This window comes from Podarcis tiliguerta, assembly GCF_965153285.1.
Source record: "Podarcis tiliguerta genome assembly, chromosome: 14".
Lineage (NCBI taxonomy): Eukaryota > Metazoa > Chordata > Lepidosauria > Squamata > Lacertidae > Podarcis > Podarcis tiliguerta.
This window is the reverse complement of record NC_139547.1, coordinates 10,668,002-10,685,715: the sequence shown is the minus strand read 5'-3', so window position 1 is coordinate 10,685,715 and position 17,714 is coordinate 10,668,002. Positions and strand designations below refer to the sequence as shown.

The window sequence follows — 17,714 nt, the reverse complement described above, 5'->3', positions numbered from 1 at the left end:
CTGTGGGGAGGGAGAACGAGCCTCGCTCGCTCGTGCGCGCGCGACTTGGGCGTGTTCTCCTCACAGCTCGGCGGAGGAGGGGGCCCGAGAGAGAGCGCGAGAGAGAGCGAAGGGCGGGGATTGATGAGGGAAGACGAGGCGTGATTGGAGAGGAGGGCTTTGCGCGTGCCTTCGTGTGTGTCTGTGTGTGTGCGCGCGAGGGAGGGAGGGGGCGGGGGGCAGAGGAGCGAGGCGAAGCGGCGTCTCCCTCACAGAGCGGCGGAGGGTGGGGGCGAGGGAAGGGAGGCTGAGGAGCGCGGACGCGAGGCGGCAGCAGCAGCAGGAGGAGGCGGAGACTGCGGCGCGGCGGTGCTGGCGGTCGTCGTCGTCGTCTTCCCCTCCCCGCCTCTCGCAGCCCGTGAGGGGGCACGATAAGCGGAGGGATGCGGCGGCCCCGCCCGACCCACAGGTGAGGCGCCTTCCTCTCATTCCCCGGAGTCCCCGGGCTCCCAATCCTGCCGGCTTGGCGGCTCTCCCTTCCTTCCTTCTGCTCCTCTCAGTGCAGGCGGTTATGAGGCGGCGGGGGGCGACGCGGCACCGCGAACGGAGCCCTTCTCAGCCGGGCTTCATTTCCCCTCACGGTCTCCGGTCGCCGCCTCTGCACCTGCGGCTGTTCTAAGCGGCCGCCCCGGTGCCTCCTGCTTCCTTCGTAACCTGACGGGCGGGAAGATAGGAAATGGTTGGGAGGAACGGGGGAGGGGAGGGGGGGACCTAGTCTTAATCCTAATCCTGATTCTAATCCTGACGGAGCGGGTAGCTGGGCAGGTTTCTAGTCCCTTGCGTCCTAAGCGGGGTGGGAGGGAGCTGCGGGATGTTCATTCATTCCAGGGCTTCGGTAGCCTGCCTTCTCCCTCTGCCTTCCGGCTTTGCTGGTTCTGTCCACCGTCAGGGGCTCCCGGGTTCCTCTGCATGTTTCTCACGAAATGTATTTAAAAGATTCCTCCCCCAGCCCCCCCTTCTAGATATTACCTCCCCCCCCCCCCTTTAGAAACTGCTTGCAAGGTCATGGAGCCTTCTGCTTCGCTACCCACCCCCATCCCTGCGGTGTGGATGTAGTATGAGATCATCCATTTTTGGAACCCTGCTACAGTGTCTTGTATTTCTGGCACTGTTGGAAAAAAAAATGATGGTTGCTGTTGCATTGCATGTGTCTGGGGCTGAAATCTGGGCTACAGCTGCTCCATTGTGATCCAAATGAAAAGATTCCTGGCCAGGCTGGCTGATAAAAGAAAAACCAAAAACACTTTCTCCCTCTCCTACACAATATAGAGGGTCTTTTGCCTGCATCTCTTAAATTTCAGAATTCTCCACTTCCTTAAGACTTTGTCAGTGAAAACTTTTGTATTTCAGTTTTTTTCTTTTATTCTTTGCAGCTGTGTGTACTCGATAACAAAGCAACCTTTTCTTATACTTCAGTGTAATAGCAGGATTTCTGGAAGTAGCTATGACTCTTAGTTTAGTCTGTGGGTTTGCTGTGCAGTTAGAACCCTGCAGTATGGAGACAAATCAGTACATTCTGTCACATCACTGCTAAGCAGTGTTGGACTGAAACATCACTGTAAGCTATAAAGGATGCACAGAATTTGTTGTGGCTATGTTTTCCTCAAGGGTATTTTCAACATGACTCTGCAGTGTGGATAGCATTGTATATAGAGCTTTTGGGCTTAAATGTAAAAATCCTTTAAAATGAAGCATCAAGTGTGAAAAGGTTTATATCCTGGGTTAGCCAGTGTTTGTTTTACTCTTTCAGTAATGACAAGCCATGCAATCCCCACTCTTTCTTGTGTCATGTTGTGCTTTTTTTCTAAGCCGCCTTAAAAGCAGGCTTTAGTGACTGGGTGTTTGGCAGCAGCATCAACAGAAAATTGGCTCAAAGCCACCCTACCCCAGCCCACCCCAACCATTTCAGCAAGCTTCCCTTTTAATACACAAACACACACATTTCAGTCTGTGCACTCCACTGCTCTTGTACGTAGTGTATTATGTCTCCTGACCCTTTCCCCCTAAAAAAACCCTTGATCAATTTTCTGCAGAAATGAAATTAACAAAGCTCCCTTTTAGAGGAGGAAAAACGGTTATACAGCAGTGTAGGAGAATAAATGTATTACACTAAGGAACTTGCATGTGAGTCCTGCAAAGGTGAAAATGTAGCTCAGGATCACTGCAGGATGGTGTGGATTTATTTTCATTTTTAAAAAAAGGAAGCGACCACAGCCTTTTCAAAGTTAAGCCCTTCTAAATCCATTTGAATTTGTGGAATTACTAAACAAGCATTTGACTTTATTCCATCAATATCAACAGAATTGAAAAGTTCTTAACTTTGGGTGGATTATGTTTAGCATTATTAAGCATGGAAGTCCATAAATAATCCAGAAAGAAGTACAAGTCTTCTATGGTAACATGCTATGGATACAAGACCAAATAAATTATTTTGCTATTTGTCCTCAAATGTTGAAAATTTGTACAAAAACTAGAAATTGTCAGGCTCCTTAAAATGACTAGTCATGCTGAATGGCTTGCACACATTAAGTAAGATTTTTATACTTTTCTTTATCCAAACAGCTGGCCACCATGTGGTATCACAAACTGCTTTCTACAGTTCTCTCAATTCAGCCAGGCTTTCTTATGTGACATTGGCAATGAGGTAGGAGACTGTTGTTGAGAAACACAACTTGAAAGCCCCTTTGAGTACCTAGAATTAGATGCACTTTGCTTTGGATCCTAGTCTCAGTTTTGTTGATTAGGAAAATTACCCAAGACTTACATAACAGGTCTGTACCGGCTGTATTTAATATTAAAGAGAGCCACATATAATTATGTACTGCTAGTATCTAGCAATGTATGTTTTACATAAATTTTATGTGATTTAGTTATCATGATGCAAAAATTTAAAAAATGTATTTATTTTCATCCATTATATTTTCAACAAGGCTGTTGAAAATCCTTCAAATCAAATAAATACCTGCCTGTATAACTCCCCCAGTCCTTGCAGTAGCTCTGCTTTAATAGATACTATTGAAAATGTTAGCTATAAATTGATACTAAACCTACTAAACTCAGACAAAAGCTTTGTTAATTTTTAAATAAAGAAAACCTATACTCCATTTATGAAAGGTGAGGTTATAGAATTACATGGTAAGTTGCAGGAATCAGAAAAGGTAGATACGTTTTAAATGTGTACTTATTAGTATAATAAGCACAGAGTTACAAGCAAAGAGTTAATATTACTAACTGTTCACAGTTCAGGTATTTGATGCTACAATCAACTAAAAGAAGTTTCTCTGTTCCTTTCGTATGAATTTAATAACTCTATACCATACAGTGTTTTTGTATATGCCTGCTAAAGATAATAAAATGTGTAAATGAAACTTAATCAGCTGTGCAGTATACTAGCCACAGTGACCAGGTCACTAACAAGCACCACAGTGCATGAGAGCATCTGGTGTAAGTTGTTTGGTTTTCATTTAATGATGTTCATCACCTAAAAAATAGAAAAAACTATCTTTAAAGAGAATATCTAATGCAAAGAAAGATAAGTTTGTCAACTGTATCTCCTTTAAATGTGGCCAAAAGTCTTCATTCGCTGTATAGTTTGTAATGTCATACTTCACTGTTTAAATCAAATTTGAGCAAGGTTTGAGAAATATTTGCTGATATTTTGAAAATTATATATAGTAAGGTTTGTATTCATATAATTGTTTGAACTGTTTGGCTTTAGAAAAGCTTGAAAACAATAGTTGATATCCAGCTAAGTCATACTTGGAATAGACTCATCAGGATCAATGGACTTAAGTAATTTAAGTTCACTGATTTCAGTGTGTCTTCTCCATGAATCAGTTAGCTGAATATCACCCTGTGTTTCAGTAGATCTAGTAGTTTTTTTCATGAATTTATGCTTAGAAGGGTAACTTAGTATATTACTGTGGCTGTCTGATTAAAACATTGCAGTTTTTTTAAATGACTTTATCATGAGAATTCATATTGATAATTCACATGTATTTATGGAGTTTTGCTAATGTCTGCTCTTACAGTGTTATAGTATGGCAGCAACTTTAGTGAAAGTTGTGAAAGAATAGGCATAGCAGCTAAAAATATTAACATAAAAGGAAATTGAGTGCTTTGTTTCATCTCTGGTTTTGACTAATGATAGTCACCCATCAGATGGTTATTACACAACTAGACTTTAGTATCATTTTATCTTTGCTTCAGTTTTTACAAGAAATCTTAAGGATAGAAAGTGGCTTTTTGCTCCCCTGCCAAAGTTTATGTAATGGGGATTCTATACATATGTAATATTCTCATATACGGAGCACTGAGGCTGAGGTGCCAGATAGTCGGCGGGTACATCTTTATAAAGGGTCACAAAAGGTGCTTTGTCCTTCCTTAAACCAGTGTGGTGTAGTGGTTAAGAGTGGTAGACTCGTAATCTGGTGAACCGGGTTCGAGTCTCCGCTCCTCCACATGCTGCTGGGTGACCTTGGGCTAGTCACACTTCTCTGAAGTCTCTCAGCCCCACTCACCTCACAGAGTGTTTGTTGTGGGGGAGGAAGGGAAAGGAGAATGTTAGCCGCTTTGAGACTCTTTCAGGTAGTGATAAAGCGGGATATCAAATCCAAACTCTTCTTCTTCTTAAAGATGAAGAGTTTTATTTATGCTTAACTTCCACTTATGTCTTACCATAAGTTGGTATTTGGGGTTAATATGAATGTTAAAAGATCCCTGCTATGTCAGATCAAAGGCCTATCTAGTCTAGTATTTTGTTCTAATGGTGGCCAACCAGATGCCTATGGGAAGTCCACAAGCAGGACCTGAGTACAACAGCGTTCTGCACACTTGTGAATCGCAGCAACTGGTGTTCAGAAGCATAGTTCCTCTGACAGTATCACCACCATGTCCAGTAGCCATTGATAGTCTAATAAGTCATGAATTTGTCCCAAATCTATTTTAAAATCCAAGTTGGAGGCCATTAATACATCTTATGGCAGTGAGCTCTATAGCTTAACATTGTGCTGTGTAGAGAAATACCGTATTTATCGCTCTATAAGACACACCAGAACACAAGACGCACCTAATTTTTGGAGGAGGAAAACAAGAAAAAAATATTCTGAATCTCAGAAGCCAGAACAGCAAGAGGGATCGCTGCACAGTGAAAGCAGCAATCCCTCTTGCTGTTCTGGCTTCTGGGATAGGTGCGCAGCCTGCATTCGCTCCATAAGACGCACACACATTCCCCCTTACTTTTTAGGAGGGAAAAAGTGAGTGTTATAGAGCAAAAAATAAGGTACCTCTCTTGATCTGTCCGACATTCAGCTTAATTGGATGGCCTTGATCCTGGGTTCTGGTATGAAAAGAGGAATAGAAATGTCTCCACTGCATACATTTTTTATTTTTTTTTACATCTTCATCATGTCCCTTCTTAGATGCCTTTTTAAAAACATAATTATCATCACTTTACACAGTTGCAGTTTTAATGCCTGTTCACTCAGTTTGGAGAGACTCAGGCAGCTGAGTCTACCATGCAGCTAGCTGAGTCTACCAGGCAGGAGGGATGGGCCACAATAAAGACAGTGAGGGTGCCTGAGCAGGGTTCTGGCAGCCTGGATAAGCTGCACCTTGGTCTTAGCATCCAGGCTGCTGTCGATGGAAGGGGTAATGCAGGGGCGTTGGCCAGCAGGGGTGGAGGATGAGATGTTAATTATTGGTGAGCTTCTTCTGGTCGTGGTCTGAAGTCAAATCCTCGGGGCAATGCAAAAGGCAAGATCCAGGAAAAGTCCAAGGTCAAACACAGGGCAGTCCAGTGAACGACTAGGTTTCAGGATGAGGAGCTGGTGCAAGTATGTTATTCCAGTCCTTAATTCTATCCTTAATAATGTTTTCCACCAGTTTCCCCAAAAGATGTTGGAACAAACCAGCTGGTCATTTCCTGGATTCCTTCTGGGATCCCTTTTTAAAAATCAGTACTACATTGGCTGCTTTCCAGTCTTTAGATACAGAGGGTGACCTTAGTGACAAGTTACATATTTTTGTTAGAAGATCAGCAATTTCATATTTGAGTTAAGAACTCTCTAAACCTGTCAGTTTGTTGGTTTGTAATTCACCAGTAAGGCCTATAACTTCATTTCTTATCACTATTTTTTGCCTCAGTTCTCACACTCCTTTCCTCAGGAAGTTAGTTAAGGCACAGGAGTCTGCTTTATACCTGCCGCTGTGGACAAATGCTAATAATTTTGCTTCTCGGCAGCCCCCCCCCCCTTTTAGCACACCTTTGACTCCTTTGTTGCCCAGAGGTCCAACTGCTTCTCTAGTCAGTTTTTTTTTTCCTTCTAGCATGTTACTTTCCAATCATAATTTTCTTGATCATATTTTTTTTTTAACGTTTAGCAAAAACCATTGTTTTTACTTCCCTCATTGCCTGCTGGCATTTATTTTGCCAAAGATTTGAGTTCCTTTTTGTTCTCCTTTGTATGAGATATCCATTTTCTGAAGCTTCTTGCATCCTTTTAACCCTGGGTGTACCTTTCCTATATATTCAAATTGAGCTTCTGTTATTGTGGTTTTCAAAAAACTCCAAGAATTTTGAATATATTTATCTTTTCCGCTTTTCTCTTTCAACTTTCTTATCACTTCCCTCATTTTTTTGGAATTTCTCCTTTTGAAGTCAAATTTGGCTGTTTAAGACTTCCTTCAGAATTGTTAATTTACATATGTTGAATTTGATGGCATTATGGTCACTGTTCCTTGTGTGTTCAATGACATGTCTCGTACCAGGTCTTGGGAGTCATGGTCCTTCTGGTCAGTTTTATAATCTTCTAGGCATATTCTTTTAGGGTACCTATCTCTGAGTGAAACACATATTTACCCAATATTTGTGAGAGTAATAGAAGTCACTCATTAAAGCATCCTTTGGATGTATCCCTGATTTTATTATCTATATCAAGGTCACTCTGGGGATTTTGGTCAGGAGCGTGACAGTATGACTCCAATAGTGAATTACTGTCAGAGGCTGATACTACTGCCCATAGTGATTTCTGTAGAAGATTCTTCTCCTTTTCCTATTTCTAGTTTGCTGGACTCCTCTGACCCCTTTGATGTATGCAGTACTGCCACCACCAGTGTTATTTCCTCTGTTCTTCATATAGTTTGTATTCAGAGATAATAATGTCCCACTGGCATTTTCCATTCCAGCCACTATAGCTATACTCTGGTTTAAGACCAAGCATGGCACCTTAACTCTCTTGACATAGAGGCTTCAGCATTAGCATAGAAACACTTATTGAAGACTGTGTGCCTTCAAATTTGTTTGATGTGTGAATTTTGCTATATGGCCCCTTGGCCCTTTTGAATTGCTATCATGTGCCCTGCACTTTCAGTGCCTAGTTCTACCCCTTCCCTGTTCTTGATAATCATAAATGTTTTCACTCTTATCCCTTAGAGGCTGTGTGTGGAATTCACCATGTGAATTTTGCACCTGACTACCAGCCACTTGCAACCAAGTGAAAATGCCTGAGCACCAGGATGGCACCTGATGTACTCACCATCTGGAGGTGCATGCCTGGGGATCCTTGGATCTTGCCTTTTGCACGCTAGCAACACATCCTTTAGAATTCCATCTGTGATATTTTATCTGCACGATCAGACTGAATTTCAGGAACCAAAAAGTCATACTGAATGATTTTTGTGCCATCTTACCCCAGAATGGCAGCTAGACATTCCATTTTGGCGACTGTAGGTACAAAATGTGTCTGGCGTCTTGTGAATTTTGAATGCTGCTTCTTACACCCTGACCCCAGTTAGTATCCTTGGTGAGAGGACATTGCTCAGCCCCCAAGGAATGGGTCTCTTCTAAGTGAAGCCCTTCTTCCTTGAGACTCTGGTTTTTCATGACAGTGGAGGAGCTGTCACCCCAGGTGTGAGACGCCACTATCATATCCTTGAAAGCTTCATCCACCAACCTCTCTGAGCTTTTCCAGGTCAGCCACCTTGGCCTCTAGAGAACAAACATATTTCCTGAGAACTAGAAGCTCATTGCATTGGGCACACACCTGTCCAGTAGGCAGATAGGTTTGTTAGGTGATGTGCTGTGCAGTACTCTAGATAGCCCTCACACCTTTACTGGCTTTATTCCTGCATACTTGTTGTTTACTTGGTAGCCTGGTTAAAATAGAAGGGTGAGAGTCGTTTGCCCTGGCCTCTTTGCTTGGCTGCTGAGCTTCCAAGCTGCAAAACTTGCTTGTTTTGTCACTAGGGCCAATTCACTTTGTCAGCTGAAGCTTCCCTCTTGCTTGTAAAATAATCTAGAACATTATTTTACTTATTATGCACAGATGTGTGTATCGGACTCCTCTTTCACTAAATATAGTATTTAAATAAATATCATGGTATGTGATCTTTTTTCCTTTTTCATTTTCAAAAAAAGCTAAGATTTTGACATGGCAATAAAAGGTAGCTTGGAAAGAGACTGAATTCCTTTCTTCCAGTTTACAGTGTCAAGTGATTTTACAGCATGTTGAGGTTCTGTTTCTGAAATCACTGGAGCAACTGCAATATCTATTAAATAGCAAAATATTTATTTTAAGATAGATTAAAAGTGAATTCAAGTACTTTAGAGTATATTTCAAGTATATTTTTTAAAGTTTCTGTAATTAGCATTCACAATTTTTTCAGATCTGTTTCCTTTCAAAACTCTTGTTTAGAGAGGATTGTAGTCTGCCTGCCAGCTGGCCATCCCAGCACTTGGACAGTCTTTCCTGAATAGAGGCAATGGCTGCAATCGAGCCATAGAGTAGAGGGGGGGGGGTTACATACACTTCCCACAATTATAGTTTCCCCTTTCCTCTGTGTACTAAAAAGTCTTTAGTGATGCCAGCCCAGCATGCCTACTAGCCAAGTCCTGTCCCACCTGCTGCAGAGATTATCTGTTAATAGTGGAAGATGAGATGAGATGGACAAATGCTTCCTTGGCTTGTGTTTGTATTTGGAAGAGTGGGACTGCAATCCAAAATACAGTGGTACCTTGGTTTACGAACTTAATCCGTTCTGGAAGTCCATTCTTAAACCAAAGCGTTCTTAAACCAAGGTGTGCTTTCCCACAGAAAGTACGATGAAAAACAACCCCTGAAACAGCAATTTAACATGAATTTTACTATCTAACGAGGCCATTGATCCATAAAATGAAAGCAATAGACCAGGCTGCAATCTACAACCCAGTATAAAAATGTTTACTGCAGCGGCAGCATCCTGCCCACGCCATCCTGCACCTCACATGGTCGCCTCTCCACTTGTCTCCAGTCAGGCTTCCCCTCCTCAATCTCCTTCTCCCTCTCTCGGGCTGCGACGGAGGCAGGTGAGACCCCTGGGGACTGCAGGTCTGCCCGAGCTCTGAGGCCTCAAGCCCCCATTTCTCCAGAGGTACAGACGCCAAGACACACCCCCCTCCTTCTGCTTAAAGACCCATACAATATGTGCGCTTTCCTGCCCAGATCCTAGAACTGGCAACTCTGCTCAGATATATTTAAGCACATGCTGGGTTTTGCTCAAAATTTGAGTTTTCCGAAATATAACCCTACAAAGTAATAAACTTATAGTTCCTGTTTTGTGAAGAATAGTTACACCTCTGTATGTACTGGAATAGCCTTTAAAGACCTCCAGTAAATAAGGGAGTGAAGAGTGCTGGCAGAATCCCAAGTACCTGCCTTCCTGGTCTCCTAAAAATATGGTGCTGACATTGAGGAAACTGAATAATATATTTAACCATGTACATGGGTAGTGGTTTTATAGGGCAATGCTAGCATCCAAGCATTAAGTATTTTTTCCAGTGTTGAATGAAATTATGTGTAGCTGTGACCCATTCTGCCAAGTTAAATGGCTCTTTATTACTAAAGAATTGGTGATAAAGATTAAAAAGCAAATATTTTCAGAAACTGAATTAATTTGAAGTTTCTCTTTACTTTGTATTTTATTTTCATTTCCAGTTACAGAAATACACACAAATTTTCTGTTTCACAAACAAACCTTTGGTTCTCTAATTCTTGCCCATGAAAATCCTTGTCTATGAGGGGCAAAGCACAGGGCAGCTGTTAAATATTTTCCAAATCAAGTGAACCTGCAACACCAGTAGAGGAAACCAGTCTGTATTACATTTTCTAGAGGAAGAATTTGCAAATGGCTGTTGCCATTCCAAGACACAAATATATGCAGTGGAGTCTACAGTCATTAAAACAAGTGGGAAATTTGCTGCAAGTTAGGCAAGCCCAAGTCTGAGGAAGATAATGTGGCAAAGTTTTCTCTTTTAAAAGTGCCCTTTTATACTTTTTATATATTGCTAATGATCTGTAAACTAGGTTACTCATCCTTGGGATAGCGTACTGAGTAAAGATCAGTGTTAATTTTTGATAAAAGTATATAGACTTTGGACATTCATTAGTTATTGTAAGTACGTCATTAGTAAAATTGAGGTTGTTTCAAACTGTGGACATGATCCTTTTGCCAGATGCATCTGCTTTATAGGAGTTGAAATAGGGTAGGAAAATGCTTTTTAAAAATGTATTAAAAATGGTATTTGAGAATAAAAATGCATACATTACCTGATGTGCTGCTATAGATACCCTTTGTCCCAGGAGGTATAAGTCTGTTACCAACCCCCCCGCCCCCCCAATGAAGGCAGGCTGAGGGCTACAGCACAGTCCAAACACAGTAAGATCAGACATGGATAATTTGTCTAGGTCCAAAACATGACCCAGAGGCAAGATCAGGCAACTACCCAAGGTCAGTATCACAGAGAGTTCAGGTACAACACAGCAAGGAGGAGGCATTAGAATTGGGAACAAAGAGCCAGAGACCCGTGATGTTCCCAGAAACTGGAAAACTCAAGAAGGGAAACCTTATATGCTCTGGTTCCTAGACCCCAAGGATTCTTCATCAGGTCTCTCCACAGAAGGCTATTTAGGGACGTCTTTGGCACGCAGGGCACCAGGTGCATTTTGCGCCTAAAGATTCTCCATTTGCGAGCACCTCAAAAAGTCTGGGTTCCATTTCTTGTGCCCGGCTGACACTCAGGGATTACTGAAATGTACATACTTTGAAGCCTTGAAGCATATGTTAAGGATAGACAATATGTTAAGAAGTCTAACAATAAAGAGTAGAGTGTTTTGAAAACTGAAGTATGACACTAATATTTTTATTGGCAACACCAACTTAAATATGCATTAACAATTTCTGCTAAAATGTGGTATTAACAATGTGTCAGGTGAATTGCTTATTAATTCATGCATATCAGAATAATAAAAAATATTGCCCCACCTATGGCAACTAGACATTCTGTTTTGGCTCCTACAACCCAGGTTCCAGAAGCCATTTGGCTCCTAGTTTTTTTACCCCAGTTTCAAACACTGTTCAGCACTGGTTCCAGTGAACTCTGCTATCTTCTCAAGGTCCTTGACCCCTGGGGTGTCTGGTTCACCCTCTGAGGACTTCATGTCTGATACTAGGTCAGGGCCAGTCATAATACGTGGCAGTATTTATCAAGGAATCAAGAAGTTTACTTCACACTAAGTTTTTTTTTGTTTCAGATATTGAGATCCAAATATAGCATATAGTGTCCATCCAATTGTATCTCAAGCTTATGAATATATTTGGCCCAAGGCACCCATAATGTTTGGTCCACTGGTGGAGGGGAGGGTGAGGGGAAAACACTTAACATTTTATGCAAGAGTTCCTGTTGGAAATGAGTTCCTATATAGGTGTGTGTGGATTTTAATATATTGATCAAACATTTGTTGTCTCTGAAGAAACAGGAAATAAAGCTGGGTATTCTGCATTATTTCCATGGGTATAGGGTAGTAGAGTATACAGTACTTACTTACTTACTACACACACACACACTTTACTTTTGCCACTGTCTATCACTGGAAGAGGGACGCGGGTGGCACTGTGGGTAAAAGCCTCAGCGCCTAGGGCTTGCCGATCGAAAGGTCGGCGGTTCGAATCCCCGCGGCGGGGTGCGCTCCCGTCGCTCAGTCCCAGCGCCTGCCAACCTAGCAGTTCGAAAGCACCCCCTTGTGCAAGTAGATAAATAGGGACCGCTTACTAGCGGGAAGGTAAACGGCTTTTCCGTGTGCTGCGCTGGCTCGCCTGATGCGGCTTTGTCACGCTGGCCACGTGACCCAGAAGTGTCTCCGGACAGCGCTGGCCCCCGGCCTCTTGAGTGAGATGGGCGCACAACCCTAGAGTCTGTCAAGACTGGCCCGTACGGGCAGGGGTACCTTTACCTTTACCTTATCACTCGAAGCAAGGCTAAATCAGGACTTTCTGTTTCATTGTGAGATGGTTAGACTCACCCAAGACAATTCATCTACAATGTTGTCCAAACTTTTTTCCAAAGAGGGGCAGATTTGATGAAGTGAAAGGCTGTGAGGGCCTACCAAAGGGCCAACCAAAGTTGTTGACCTTTGAAGTAGTTGAGCTTTTTATGAGTTTACCCCAGGTTGTTGACTTTTTCTTAGAACTGAAGTTGTGGAGGTTTTTTTTAGGATTTTACCCCAGGAAATGAACTGCCACAGGGGCTGGATTAAACTGACCAGCGGGCCAAATTAGGCCCCCGAATCAGACTTGGAACATGCCTGATTTAGGAACTTTGCTTACTTATGGGCTTCTATTGCTTTGTGAAGGTAATGCAACCATTCTTTATATGCTGAGAACGCAATGTGTTATATAGACTACTAAAGTTAGAGAAAATGCCTGGAGATGCATCCTGCACAGAATTGTGCAGCTGACTACTGTTGATTTTAGAAGAAAGCACCCACATAATTGTATCCTAGACTGACTACACATGTTCAAATTTGACAGAGTGCTCTCGAGAGAGAACTACAGTCATACGTCAGGTTGAAGTAGCTTCGGGTTGAGCATTTTCGGGTTGCGCTCCGCGGTGACCTGGAAGTAATGGAACACGCTACTTCTGGGTTTCGCCGCATGCGCAGACGCTCAAAATGACGTCATGCGCATCCGCGGAAGCGGCGAATCGCGACCTGCACAGACGCGGGTTGCGTTCGCTTCAGGATGCGAATGGGACTCCGGAATGGATCCCGTTCGCATCTAGAGGTACCACTGTATACCCTAGGATCAACATAATTATCAGAACCCATCCTAAAGTCAATGAACATGTTTCCTCAATGTTGCTGAAAATTCTTTTAAAGCTGTCCTTCTAGTAAAAACATAACTCTATTTTGAAATAACTGCTGGCTCCTTTATTTAACTAAACCTCTGAGATTCATCATAATAGAGGCATGGCATACTGAAGCTACTGCCCATGTTACTTAGCTAGTGGCCTCATGCCCATTTAAATGCACTCTTGGATACGGCTTCCTTGAATAAACCTTCTGGAAACCCATTCCTGTTTTATTGCTGTGTCATCTGTCTAATATAAGCAAGACCAGCTTTTTTCTAGAAGTGTTCAGCATCTTTAAAAGAGGTGGCTTTACAGAATTTCCATAGCTGGCTCCTTTTACACCAATGTTATTTTGATTTTTTAAATTATTGGCTGCTGATGCTTCTTTTTTGTACACCCCTTAGAGATATTTTTAATATATTATGTGGTATAGAAATTAATCATTCAGCTGCACTCTCCACACCCAGTTCCAGGTACAGGAGGTTTGTTGAGTTTCCCAGGGGGTCCAAAGGATGAGGAAAGTGCTCCCCTCCATTCACAGCTCCTTTTTCACCCTTTGTCCCAGCTTCTTCCAACTGCTTAGTAATGTTGGAAAGGATGGGAAAGAAGAAGTAAGTGTCCTCAAAAGGATTCAGTATTCAGGAGGTATTGACCTAGAACATGATACTTTATTGGTGCATGAGTTAGAATTCCTGACAGATTGTTGTTTTTTTAATAAAGCATGATGCTAACTATAACTACTTTCCCCTCACTACTTGCGGATTGTGCAGGCAAACTTAGGAGAGCCAGGTGGCACTTGATTTTTTTGTTTTCATGGTGGGGTGATGAATATACACTGGGCTTTTCCATCAGAGTCAGGGTCACACTATTGAAAGATTGCAAAAATGATGATGCTTTGGGAAGAACAGCCTGTTCCCATTCTAGATTCTTTAGCTTTTCAAGACCTAGGACCCACCTTTAACCAAAATATGCACTTGGAGACCTCCCCCCCTTTATATTTTTATGATGGTAATGCTGCTGGTTTGATCACCTTTGTCCCAGTAGTGAGTCCCAACCCATCAGTTGAAGACCAGTGCTGTAGATCATGATCAGCACAGCAAGCAAAACTGCCGTGATGGGAACAGCAGCATTCACTCTTTGTGATATTGAGGCCATTCGTTGGTTAGTGTGTAGCAGATATAAAACTGAATATCTGGATTCAATTCCCTATCCTTGTATACTTTGTCATTCGTTCTCCTTAGATTGTTCAAGGTTGATTTGCTCCAGAAAAGTTGTTTGCTCTTTTCTTAATGTAAATAGAGATGTGTAAAGGCAGTAGGAGAAGGTAATGAAGTTCAGTAGCAGAGGGATTAGATTTCATGTTTCTTGTTATAGAGGGAGTCTATAAGTACTGATAACACAGCCAAAGGCAGCAATTACAGTCAGGCCAATACTCTTTGTTGTCTCCAGTGAGCCTAGCCTGTAATATGCTGCACACTCATTATCTACCTCTTCACACCATGCATATGTTTCTGGCCTTTTGTCCATTTTGTTTTGTTTTGGAGCAGTGATAAACTGATGCCATGACTGAGTGGCAGTATTCTAAAAAGACCCAGCGCTCCCTGAGTAGTGTGTTAAGTTGGTGTAGCAGCACACAGAGTGCGCCATCGTTCAGTTCTGCTGATATGGCAGTACTTGTGTGCTATTTTGTGCAGATCTTAGAGTGATGGATGCCTACATCCGTATAAGAAGAGAGGGGATGCTTGTTGGTAGCAGTATGGATGGGATGGTTGCTGCTTCTGAGTGCTGGTCAGGGAGCATGTATATTTGTGTGTCTACCTCTTGTGCTTTTTAATTTCTTCCAGCTCACTCACCTTCCCACTGTGTGCATTAATCAACTGTTCTGCTCCCAGGATGTCACACCTTCCATTTGTAGGTTTATTTGCTGTGGGGGACATAATGGTGTTGGCAGGCCTATGATCATTTGTCTCTCAAATGGTTGTACATGCCTTGGATTTTTTGCGTCAGTTCATGTTTCATCTGGGGTCTATTTTTCAGCTATACTGTTGTGCTGAATGCTAAAGTTAATGTCTACCTTCCTAGCATAGGAGCCAACTCCTAGGAGCCAAGATCCCTTTGCCCCCACAAATAAGATATTTGAGGGGGGCCCCGTTGATGGGCATTGCCATTCAAATGATGTGTGTGTCTTGTAATCGATTATGTGGGGCTTACCTGCTCCCCAATATTTCATTAAAGTTGGCACCCCTGCTTCCTTAAGTCCTTTGACATGTACCCCTTTTACTCTATGCAAGCTTTTATAATGTGTTGATGAGAGTATTGCTTGCATGTTTCTCATCAAGGCTTATGTTGAAGGGAGGGGTTTTAAGTTGAGATTGGTCATCTAAATGGATTTTTCAGGAAGTATGCACAAGCAGGATATTAGCTTCCTGCCTGTCCTCTTGTGTGTGTGACTTTCTTTAGATAACAAATTTCAGCCAGTATAATCTTTCTCCATGAGGAATCATTTTCAATGCATACTCATGGGAGGAAAATTTTATGGAGGTGATAATCTTCGCTGATCTCAACTGGTTAAGTTGAGATATAGGGAAGAAACTTGTCTGGACAGATTTAATTTAGAAGAAGAATTAATTACCAAAGGAGGTTATAGAGCTGCTTTTGCCAGACTGCACAGTTTGTTAACAGTTTCTGAGATAACTATCAGCTATGGTTTCAATATACTGTACTGGTCTTGTTTAAGGGCTGGGGTCTGACTTCAAAGATGTCTGTCAGCCCCAAACACTATGATTCAAAATGTGGTGGGTTTTAGACTGTTTCTTTCAGTATCACAGTGGTTTGTATTCATTGGATGCATGCCATAGAACTTTGTGTGTGGAGTAGTGAATGACATAATCATGGAAGAATGCAGTCCCATTACTGCTGGAAAACTGCTGCTAGAATATGCAGAATAATTTGAACTGCAATTTTCATTTTGTTATTGACACCAGCTAATTTGTACTTAAGTTAATTTATGCTTCACATATATTATTTTTTACATATGAGTATGGTGCCAATTATCCTCTTCTGCAATCATTTGTTGTAGCAATATTTTTAAGAGAAAGCTCTGCTAGGCATAAACTTAGTTCCAAAACAGATCATGGTAGGTCAACTGAATTATGCCACTGGTTTACATTCTCAAGTAAAGATCCTCCAGTTTCCCTAACTCCTACTGAAATTGAATTTCTGGTAATATCAGTAAATTCATCATGTAAGTGCAATTCTAATTTGAATGCTAAATACAAGATTTAGTTAGATGAGATGAGGCTGTTTGTACGGTAATGCTTTAGGACTAAGGCCAAGTCGTGTGAACTGGCAGTGATCTAGAAGTTTATTCTGACTTTTAAAGAAATATTCATTGTCATAATTATTCAATATGATATTGGGAGTAAAGATGAAATTTTATTTTGGAGGTCTAACTTCACTGTAGCACAACAGATTGCTTGACTAAGTTGTTCCAGTTGTTTTGCTGTTTGGATATCGGCATATCTGATGATTTTGGAGTGAGAAACTCTGAGGTGGTGATAGTGTGAGAGAGGAGACAGTTGGTTGTGTCACCTAGGTTTTACTCAAACAACCATTGAAATGAAAGGTTCTGCTACGTTAGTTATGCTCATTACATTCAGTGGGTCTGCTCTAAGTATGACTAAAATTGGCTACAATGCAGTACAGTGGTACATCGGGTTAAGAACTTAATTCGTTCTGGAGGTCCGTTCTTAACCTGAAACTGTTCTTAACCTGAGGTACCTCTTTAGCTAATGGGGCCTCCCGCTGCCGCTACGCCGCTGCGTTGCAATTTCTGTTCTCATCCTGAAGCAAAGTTCTTAACCCGAGGTACTATTTCTGGGTTAGCCGAGTCTGTAACCTGAAGCGTCTAACCCAAGGTACCACTGTATCCCAATATGGCTTGTGTACTGCTGTGCTTTCATTTCTACATCACTCTTTCATTTCCATCATATCTTTTTTTTAACTACAAATCCTAGTATGCAGTGCACCTATCACAACACCACAACTTAGAATCCTGAGATCCTTCTCATATTCCAGTTTCCAAGTCTCATCATACATGTGTGTTGATTTGTTCCCCCACCCCTTAAATGCCGAACATTGTCAGCTGCATTTAATTTTCTTAGATCAGAAAAGTGGGCCCAAACTGTCATGGTAACTTTGAATGTCATATTTTACTTCAGATTTGACACACATTCCCTCTACTCCATAGTCTCTTCCTTCAATCAATCTGCATTCTTTTCAATTCATCTGATTAAAAAGTGGTGCTACTAGAGCACAGATCAAGTTGATTTGGGGCTGAATCGGACTCACATGCTATCAGTTGTCAATTTCTGACTTAAATGCAATTTAGTTTCTGCACAAAAACACTACGTTGGTTATACATTACTAAGATTAAAGCTGCCTATATCTCATTTCTGCTGTTATGTGATATTAATTTTTTTATTCCTTTTAAAAAGCTATCTTTATTTAAATA

The 17,714-nt window shown here is 41.8% G+C and overlaps 1 protein-coding gene across 17 annotated transcripts in view; it reads left to right on the top strand.

Annotated features, from left to right (window-relative positions):
- The first annotated feature begins 109 nt into the window (after positions 1-109).
- Positions 110-17,714, top strand: part of MYO9A (myosin IXA) — a 140,834-nt gene continuing 123,229 nt past the window's right edge. For 7 of the 17 annotated variants that reach the window (XM_083411738.1, XM_083411747.1, XM_083411745.1 and 4 more), the window contains exon 1: positions 185-448. The gene's annotated coding sequence lies outside the window, so the exon portion shown is untranslated. Of the gene's footprint in view, positions 449-2,601; positions 2,684-17,714 lie in introns of all 17 variants that reach the window. The other 10 variants (XM_083411740.1, XM_083411751.1, XM_083411750.1 and 7 more) reach the window with 6 other exon arrangements.